This window comes from Hippichthys cyanospilos, chromosome 19 (genome assembly GCF_059441005.1).
Source record: "Hippichthys cyanospilos isolate Australia breed blue-spotted pipefish chromosome 19, RoL_Hcya_1.0, whole genome shotgun sequence".
NCBI lineage: Eukaryota > Metazoa > Chordata > Actinopteri > Syngnathiformes > Syngnathidae > Hippichthys > Hippichthys cyanospilos.
Genome location: NC_142387.1, coordinates 8,200,060 through 8,211,097, shown reverse-complemented (window position 1 = coordinate 8,211,097; position 11,038 = coordinate 8,200,060).

Genomic DNA, 11,038 nt, shown 5'->3' with positions numbered 1-11,038 from the left:
CTACCTGAGCAGCTTTTGACTTGGGAAATAGTTAATGATTTGAAAAAAATTGGAGTGATCAGAAACCCTGCAACCCACCAGAAAACCGTTTGTACCTGCACTGAACATCAGCCGAAAACAATCTCTACATTTCGAAGGAAAGCAATCTGTCTTAAGATGATCATTTCTAAAGCGGTTACTTACAATTTGATCAGTATTGTATATTAAGAATGATCAGTGGGAACAGTAACTGAGTCAGGCTGTCAGCAATAAAGTGTGCTAAGTCTTTTACGTCTTTCACGCCAGCCTATATGGAGCAGGTCGGGCGCTGCTAGCTAGCAACAAATGTATGCTAGCCGCAGCTTTAATGGAGCCCGAGCCACCAGTAAACACAGGCAATAAGTGCCTTATGTCAGTCAGCATTATCGAGTCTTTTGTTAGTGCCTTGAATTGTACTTTGGTAATTGTATGATTTAATGCAGGTTCGAATTCAGGTACAATCACTTTAGTCATTAATTGCACAGGCCAAACATCCAAAATACAATTTAAGAATGCAAGCGAACTCACCCTCAGGAGCTCACAGGCAGACGTGATGAATATTCAGGCAATCATGACAACAAGAACTATGATGCTACCTTATAAAGCTGCATTAGGGAAAAGTGTTAGGTATAGAGTTGGGGACATTTACTGATAGTAGAGGGTAAAGCCAGCGTGTGTCAGCGTTCTTTTAAAAAATTCCATCGCTTATAAACCTGCCTGAGATTAGTTTTGGATGAGGATGAGCCTTGAAAATCTCCTAACCTTGCAATTTAGGATAGAATTCTTGCTTCCCCGTTCCGTGACTGGAAGTAACCCCAAAGTATTTTTCCTCTTGACACAGAGTACATTTTTGCTCTGGTGAGCTTACGTTCAATGGCGACACTCGTCATGAATGATCCGCTCGTAACATTCCACGGCGTGGCGGCTCGACGTCACGTCCTCTTATCATTTCCTCTGCCGCCGTGCCAGGCCGCACTTCCAGTAAGATATTGCATAAGCCCAGAGTGCGAAGTTAGACCACGACCTGGCACGCCATCTCTCGATGAGATAAACAACATTTCGAACACAAGAAGCACATTGTCTTCCGAGTGGCAGTATTTTCTGACATTGGCTAAGTAGACAACTGAGCATCCTTTGTGCCGCTCTCAGCTGTGAGGCCGTATTTGTCACCCACGGCATCTGATTCAGTCATATGGTGGCGGCATGCCTTGTTCAGCCTGGAGCTGGACTCGGTAGCCCCGCGAAGGAATTCCACTTTACTTTTATGTTTCAAAAGAGGCTATTCATTGTGTCCTCGTAGAACTCAATAGAAAGTCCGATTTGAAAAGTGTCCATTTAGTAGAGCTGCTAAAACTTCTTTTGTCACAGCGCACGAAATGAAGAAGAATGCAAGGCTCCTCATTGTACAATAATGACCCGGCATTACTGGTGCACTTTCCAAGTTTCCAAAGCTTCCACTGTATGCATTTGATGAATAACATAGTACATGTTCGGGCCCGGCTGGAGCGGTAGTGGGCTGCTCTACGGTAATCACTTCCTTCAGAAGGCGTCTTAGATGAAGCATTTAGAGAATGCGCGGGGTCCTTGCATGGCAGTTTTATCTTGGAAGGCCAGGTCTGCAGCTTTATCATCGTTATGTAATTCCAGGCCCGCAAGTAGCCGCAAGGAAAGAGCAATTACGGGGTGACCCATTTAATGCATCACTGTCAACCCAATCAGTGAGTTGTTCCATGGAGGTTTTCTTTTTTTTGGGTACGATTCACCATTATGAGACCCCTTTACTCTCTTAATGCTCACCATGAGGACCCATAGAGAAGTCGATAGTCCAATGTTGTGCTAGGTTTCAGTAACTCAAGGTGATTTCCCACTTAGATTTGAAATTTCACTGGTACTGGAACTTAAATCATTCACTCCTAGACATATTTTTTCATTTTGGCCAAAGTAATGTCTGAAGGTAGCTGGTCCTACATATATATATATATATATATATATATATATATATATATATATATATATATATATATATATATATATATTTCAACTGAGCAACATTAAATTTGCTTTTTCGCTACATCCATGTATTATTTCTCATTAAAATCAATTAAGTGTAGAATTAGAATATATCATAATCTCAATATCCCAAAGCAAATGATAAGAGACATATCACAGAAGAATGAAATATTTTGGAGCATTCATGTGTTGCATTTAATGACCCACCACTCCAAGTTTAAATAATCAGGTCACTGCCATTTAACTACTGTACCCATAAAAGTTAATGTTCAGAAGTCACTACTGTATGTAGGATTAGTCACAAATTATAAACTGCTTCCACAGAACTGCACCGATAAATTAACATAAAATTATTGCTCGATGAAAAGCATGTCATATTTGAAAGTAAATGCCACCAACTGGATGAAAAAAAAATCCATTTTATATAGATTAATGCAAAGTGACAATGTGAAAAAATATTAATGAATTATATGTAGTTAATGCTTTGATCTGAAACATTTTGGAAAATACAATGGACAAAAATATTGGCCATTGTATTCCAAAGTTGGAGCAAATATTTTAATCCAGACAATCTGTTTGCTTTCATTGATAATTGACAAGATTCTGGAGTTTTGCGCAATTTTAAATGGGGGAAAAAAAATCTAATTGATTATTTCATCGTCAAATTAATAAAAGATTACTTGTTGACTAATCAGTGAATTGTTGCATCTTTATATTACAGCAGTTTTTATTCTTCAAAGATCAAATGGAAGATAATTAATGACAGTTAGTAAAAATTTAGGTCATCACGAATACAATGGGGAGGATTAGAAGTTTGTTGGCATGATTTTTCTGTATTTCTATTGTATTTTCTCTGATTGTCTGGCATTAAGTTAAAAATATGATTACAGTTATACTTGTATTCTGTATTTGCATGCACCTGTCGTATAAAGTATATGATAGAATACCATTTGAAACAACTAAAGGATTGTGGCAAAGCCTTAATTAAAATAGGGATGTCAGAAAACATGACGAAAACACAAAATAAAACACAAGGTAATATACAGAAATTCATTGTATGATGAAATATCACTGAAACGAATCATCAGGATATGCCTGTCAAATCATGAAAGCACAAAGAGTCAAAGAGTCTTGTAATTTAGTTGAATAACAGTCATGCGTTTCTGCGAGCGCCCTTTAAAGGGTTAAAGAGCAAGATTGGGTCGAAAATGAGCTGACATGTTCATTTAGCATATTTGTTTATGAGTGTCAGGTAAAGGCTCCGGCGACAAATTTATTGCCCGACGATGTTTATGCCGGCATGACAGATTCCGAAATAAACCTTTGCTCATTATTTCCCCGCCAACTATCAGAAGGCCAGTTAGTAATGAGGTACATCACTATTGATAGAGATGCATTGCCCTCTGTGGGGGCCACTGAAATTTGTCCAGGCTTAAATAAAATGAAAATAAAAATAATTGATTGGAAATCAATGCACATATATCATTCACTCTTTTGTTAAAAGGAGGAATGGATGGAGAGCGAGAGAGGGGTGGCGGGGGATTGTGGAGTGGGGGTGGGGTCGGAGCTCCTGGAAAATCAATATTCATTCAAATCATAAATCAGAATTGAGTCAGCGCTTGGAGGGAGGGGAGATAATCATTGGCCTGGTTTTGGATTACATACTTGGCCAAGCTCACGCTTGTCCAGCCTGCATCATATGCGCACACTTAGGACGGACACACCAACGAGCTCTTCTCGTTGAAATGCAATGGTGCTTTCGTGCCACGTTGGCCTCACGTCTGGGGACGGATCAACATGTGTGTACTATGGGCCACATGGTGTCACTTCCATCAGTCAACGACCTAGCTCTTGACCTTGAAGATGAAGAGCCCCCCCCAAGTGTGTGTGCGTCTTCGCTGCTAAACGGACATGCATCAGACATAGCAATCAGTCAGGGGGCTCTTGTGATGTTTGGAGATGGGGCTTCATGAATTGCTCTGTGTGCTCGCATTCAGAGCACAACGATACATCAGGTTGCTGATACATTGAGGCGAGAATCAATATTGTCCACCTCCGATATGATAAAGGATTTGGGATTCTTACTGCACTCAAACGCAGCAATCTTTGATTTGGGGGGCATGATTCATCCGTTACAAACTCCCAGGAACAAAGGAAATATCAAATATAGTAACTTCTGATATTACAAGCAGAAAACCTGTGCAATACACCTATAAAAGTTAATTTCACATAAAATCGCAGCTAATACTAGTACTTACACTTTGAAATATTTTGATACAGTATTGTACTTTTTTCCCCATGTATATATATATATATATATATATATATATATATATATATATATATATATATATATATATACACACCGTATTTTCCGCACTAAGGCGCACCAGATTATAAGACGCACCCTCAATTAATGACATATTTTAAAACTTTTTCCGTATATAAGGCAAACCGGATTATAAGGCGCGCCCTCAATTAATGACATATTTTAAAACTTTTTCAATCACAATATAGTAACACTCAAAGTAATAATAATAACTCTAAACGCTCAATAGCATAATAACTGAATGTCAATATGAGCAAGCTTGTTCAACTGTAAACACACAAAAGAAACAGAAAAGGCTTACTTTATCACTTCATTCCCCATCTACCAATCTCAATATTGATCCATATATAAGGCGCACCTGATTATAAGGCACACCATCAGCTTTTTTTTTAAAAAAAAAATAAGGTTTTTTTAGGTGTGCCTTATAGTGCGGAAAATACGGTGTGTGTGTGTGTGTATATATATATATATATATATATATATATATATATATATATGTAGAGGCTCAGTGGAAGAGTGGTTAGCATGTCCGCATCACAGTTTAGTGACCCTTCCTCTGTGGAGTTTGCATGTTCCCCCAAGCCCGTTTGGGTTCTCTTTGGGCATTCCAGCTTCCTCCCACAATTCATAAACATGCACAACACCTTTTCTTTCATTTTAGCTGAACTTCTTCTATCACGCATAACACCTGACACTTTTCTCCACCCATTCCAGCGTGGCTGCACATGTTTCTTCACTTCTTTTCCACAGTTTCCATTGCTCTGGACTGTTGATCCCAAATACTTAAACTTCTCCAATCTCTTCTCTTCTCTTCTTCTCACTTTTCCACCTGGGTCCTTCTCATTCACATTCATATATTCCCTCTTGCTGCGGTGAAGCTTCATTCCTTTCTTTTCTAGACCCAACCTCCACCAGTCTAGCTTTTCCCCACCCTACTCTCTCTACAGATTACAATGTCATCTGCAAACATCATCGTCCATGGAGATCCGTCTCTAACCTCATCTGTCAGTCTGTCCATCACTATAGCAAACAAGAAGGGGCTCAGAGCTGATCCCTGATGCAGTCCCACCTCTGCCTTGAACTATTCTGTCACACCTACAGCACATCCCACCACTGCCTTACTGTCCGTGTACATGTTCTGCACTGTTCTAACATACATATACATATATAGAATATTGGTTATCAACATCCTACTACAAAACGAATGATTGATATTGACCCCCAAAAAAACATTCTGTAGTTTTCTATCTCCAATAGTAATGCATGTGGGGTCAATTTTAACTTGCCTTTACGTGACCACAAATGGCTCTCTTGTCTCTAAAGGTTTCAGGTATTGACAATGATGTATTCTGTTTCATTCTGTAAATTGCGTATGATGTTTAACCATAGTGTTGGGAGTTGATGTGTAACATTCTTGGCAAAGTGGTTGTTATGTGTTCATATTCATTCTACAGCTTGTTAGAACACAAACATCACCTTATTAGTGCAATGGAATGTGAGAATTCATGAAGGTATTTAGCCAGAGATCTAAATACCGCAGAGCATGTAAATATTATTATTTAACTTCCAGCATGACTTCTGCACATTATTTTCAAAGTATAAAAAATGTTGTCTTAGAGAGGCCTGATAAAAAATGTGCCCAAAAGTTGTGGATTTCACAGTTGTGAATGGAATTGTTCATAAAATTGTAATTAACTTTCAGAGTGATTATGTGATTTAAGCTTTTCAGTACATTTTAAAAATGTAAAGCTCATTACTATTCCTGCCAAATAGTGCAACGACCCGTCCTTTAAATTGTCCCGAGGGTGAAATGGGTGGGAAGCATAAATATTATGCCTCAGAAAATACAACTCTGTGTTTAGATCTAAGAATTGCATTTTCTTCTTTAATCTCCTAGAGTCAGCCAATTCATTTGTGTCCAATGTAGCTGGCATTTGTTTTGCTCGATAACTTATTACTTACTAATACAAAGCTGTTTTAATTTTTTTTTCTTGCGTATCAACAAGATGACCAGATAACACAATGCCACTTATTTATGAATGAGTTTTTAAAACATTTTGACTTTATTTTTTTACTTAAATTTTACCTTAGCTTCACACACAGCTTTCCTTTCCAGAAACATTACATTTCAGACAGCCCATCCCATAAATTTTGGTATATGAGATGATTTTTCCACCAGAAAAAAAGCACTTTAGATTCAGCATTATTTGTTAAACAGTGATCAGTAGGAACAGTATCAAAGTCTGCAGACTCAATTACGTCTATCACGCCAGCCTAAATGGAGCACTTCTGCTAGCTAGTTGCTAATTTATGCTGGAAGCAGCTACGATGAAGCCATAGCTATGAGTAAACACTGCCAACAGGTGCTGTATGTTATTGTTGGCGAAATTAAGTTGTTTGCTAGCGTTCTGAATAGGCAATTGAATGTGAGTTCAGAAAAAAAATGTTTGCATGAGCAAGTTGCAATAGAAAGACTGGTCAAGTTGTTACACCGCGATGGTGTCGGGAACAACTTCAAAATAAAAGCATAGCAAGCATTTGTGGCCATATATTATTTGGTGAATCAATTTGTGGTTTCTGGCGGGCTTTACTGCCATGCCTTAACAATGGTTGCTGCAATTGTCTTGACATAGTTTTGGATGTCTTCACAATACACACGCATTAGAGAATATCGCTAGATAAAGGTCCATCCAACGAACTAAATCTGCATTCAGGAAAGCAAAATGCGGACAAATTGTACAATTCTGCACAGTCATTTCTGTGTGTATTGACAACAGTAAATTACCTCTAACCATGCAGGCTTCGTCATATAGCCTTGAGGTTATCATGCAAGTGAATCGAAACAGTGTCTGCCTCCTATCTCTGCTTGCCTTGAGCGCTTCCTATGTTACAATGAAACTGATGAACAAATACTCCCTTGCTACTGCAGTAGGCAAACACGAAAGCCGTCACATGCACCGGGAGGATTTGAAGTTTGTTTGAACATTGCAGTCACGCACAAAGAGATTTCAGCGGCGGATCTTAAAGGTGCTGGAAAATCAGTGGGACAGTTCAATAGTCATTGTTTCATGCGGAATGGTGCATTCAGGGGTTACATGTTGTTTTTGTTTCCATTAATGCCAACAACTTAAGACCACTACATTATACTTGGTGAAGGAATGCCGGGTATTTGATTGTTTTCTGCCAACCGCTGTGGGAACTAGACCTTGGTATTTATTGAGGCTGTGGTATAAACAGACACCCAAGCTGCTGATTAGCAAACAAAGATGTCGTCACTGTACACATTCTGTGGGAGAAAAAGTGAGGGTTGGGGGTTCTGATCAGGTTTCCATGACCATAAGTTTCACATGCTATTTGGTCAGATAGAGTTTCACCTATCACCCAGTTGAAGACAGCCCACTCAGGCATTCTTTGTACGTGAGTGTTAGCACATCTCTGTGGCTCATAGTTTAAATGCTGTGTTGCAGGAAACGTATTGTACACCTAGTGCTGTAGTCATAGTTTATCACTCATGCCAAAGCCAGCTGATTGTTGTCTCACCTGGCCTGGATTGCGTCTGGAATTTGACTGTGTTACTAAATAAAGACTTGAGTCAATAAAGAACCAGTTTCAGCTTATTCACTGGCACGACAATGAGTGGCAATACAAATGAGAGGAACTAAACTTTGTCTCATTTCTTCTATTTAACTTATTATGTTAACCGGGGGTAGATATTTTCTTACAATTTCAGCAATGCTCCTGCTCAAGGAGATATGTTTTATTTTGGGTAAATTCCAGCGAGTGCTTGGCAAACTACTGACACCTCGTCGGCCAAACCCGTGTTTATGATTGGTTGTTTTTCTTCGGGTGCTGTTGTTGGAGACCACCCCAAAAGAAAAAAGTACTAATGAATTACTGACTACTTTAAAAAACACGATAGACAAAATTTGTTGTTGTTTTTAGGAGTGTCAGATGAACAAGTTAAACAAGAGTTATTAATTACAACATAATTATGTTTTATTTTTTACTGTGTTCTCAATTTTAAACTAACTTTATGGGTTGGGAAATCCATTTTTATGCATTGAATTTTATGTGGTTGAGTTTTTGGGGTTTGTATACAAATGTCACTGATTGGCTGCCATTGTGCCTGTGTGTAACCTGATTGGCTCCTTTTGTGGGGGAAAGCGACAAGACACCAAAATGAAAGAGCATCTGAGAGTAGTCGGTCTGATAAATGATAAATTTAACTTTAGAAAAAAAGCACCGGGACAGCACCTTTGATAAAGGTTTAGCAATGTGCATTCTTTTTATGAAGGAGTTTGCTCACCATAGAAGCAGCTCGAGTTTAGCCTAACTCATAAATCCAAAACACCCAGCAGCGATTGCAGCTGTAGCGAATGATAGCAATGACAACACGATGTAGAGAGCCATAGCAAAACACTCAAGAACACGTGTTTTCTAAAGACTTTAGTTGCAAAGCCATCTTGGCTTTTAATTTTGGGAATAGTATGTATGCAACGATTAATCAACAATTGAATGCCAAATTAAATGTTACGTACTTTTGACAATGTTTTGAAGGCCTTCAATTGCCTAAATGCTCAGGATTTTAGACATAACAAGTTAATGAGTTTGACTGGAACTATTCTTAGATTTATGGAAGCAGACTGATTAGCGTTGTCTCAAATCAGACTTTATTTTTGATGAAAGGGATTTAAATTAAATTGACTGACAAAATAATTGACAGATTAATCTCGCATAAAAATGATCAATTAGTTGCAGGACGAATAATATTTGACCCTGACATTTTAGCAGTATGTCCCTTGCATGTCTCTTTCTTCTGTTGACGTCTTTATCTTAGGCTGTGTGTTAAAGAATAGGCCTTTGCCCGCAGTGGGCTTGTCTTCAAAAAAGACCAAAGAATGTGACTCTCCCGCTTGCTTATCAAGCTTATCCAAACTCCGATCTATCATTTATTGCCACAGATCTGTGTCACGGATCAGCTAGCCGACTCCTTTGCTGTACTGATGATAGGATTGATTTGAATTACAATGGCGGTTTAAGAGAGGACGAGTGCTTTTCTTCTCTTTAAGGCAGACAAAGTGGGACTTTTTTCCACTTGGTTAAGTTTGTAATGAATCACCATCTGTTTTCAAGTGAAACTTCAAGCAGCAAAAGCGCTCTGAGTAAACCTTTGGTCATCGCATTAGGACTCCAGTTTCTTGCTGGAATACAAATAGGACAAGCAAAGATTTGTGGACTTGTGAAGAATTCACATACGGAATTGGTCTGAAGCGTAGTTAATCATAATTGCGTTATTGTCAGGAAAGCTGATGGCGCACTGCTAATGCTGCGTGTGAACTTTAGGAAGCTGCGGTGTATAGGAAACACATCAGCTCTCCTGCACCTTTCGCCAAGGTCGTGACTTTTAAAGGTTGACTCCAAACAGACTTTGTTGACTCAGCGGCTGTCTGTACATTAGGACACTCTTAGTGGGAAACCTAACAGCCTGCTGTTGCCAAAGTAACAAATCCTATTCGTTATGACCTCAGCAGCCACTGCAGGTTGTTGAACTTTGAACAGTTATGTCATTTATTTGATCTGTATATCACTGGCACTTCCTGTTGTAAGCTCCTCCCCTTCATAGCCCTTCCCCTTTAGAAATCCTAAACCAGAGCCACTTGTCTCACTTTATAACCCATTATTGTCATTTCCTTTTGCAAGCTTCCATTGTGGGTTTTGTACGGCAAAATCTTTATGATGTTAGCCCTTTTCTCTTCATGTATGTAAGTCCATTTCCCCAAGCTTAAAAAATGGATACAATCTTCTAAAGTGATCCATACAAGAAGGTTTTATTAAACTAAAGCTAATTCTTTCAGTCACAAAAGGAATTACGACACTAATGTCATGTTCAAAATACAATTTATTCAGATTAAAGCTGGAATGACGCCACTGGCCTTTTACTTACTCCGCCTGGCTATTTTAAGCATATTAAACAAACAACCATCAAGTTCCCCATTAAACAACATGTGGCCCACTTTGTACATGATCATCATCATGGTGGTTGCAGCAATCAGCTGATAATCATCCATGATAGAGAATGCCCTTCTCTCCTTCCCATCAGCAGATACCTTTGCCCTGCTGAGAATGACTCATTCATATCTCATGACTGCTTTTCAATGCAACATGTTGTTCCTAGCGGCACTTATACAGGAAATGGGATGAGTGCTGAATTATACCATGCACCAGCTGCAGGGAAAAATAAACAAATATACGAACATCGCCAACTATATTTACTCGTGACTCCTGTGTGTATATATATATATATATATATATATATATATATATAATTTTATACATTTACTGGTAGTTTTTACATATATTTTTTGATTTAACAATGATATTTAGTGTGCGTTCACAGTGAATTATAGTCGTTTGAGAACATTTACAGTGTCTGAAAATCTCTAAATGATTAAAGAAAAAAAATCAAGCATTGCTTTAGGTTGATGTAACAAAGTATTGTTTTCATATTTAACAATAAAAACACTTTTTTTCACTCGTTGCTTTCAGAACTCATCTTGAATCTATGATTTTGCCTCAGCCAAGTTAACAAGGGTTTTGAATAATAAGCTCGTTGACCGTAAGAAATTTTGATGTGTGACTTATTGCCACCCTTATCATGCAGAAACATTTTATTCTATCTCA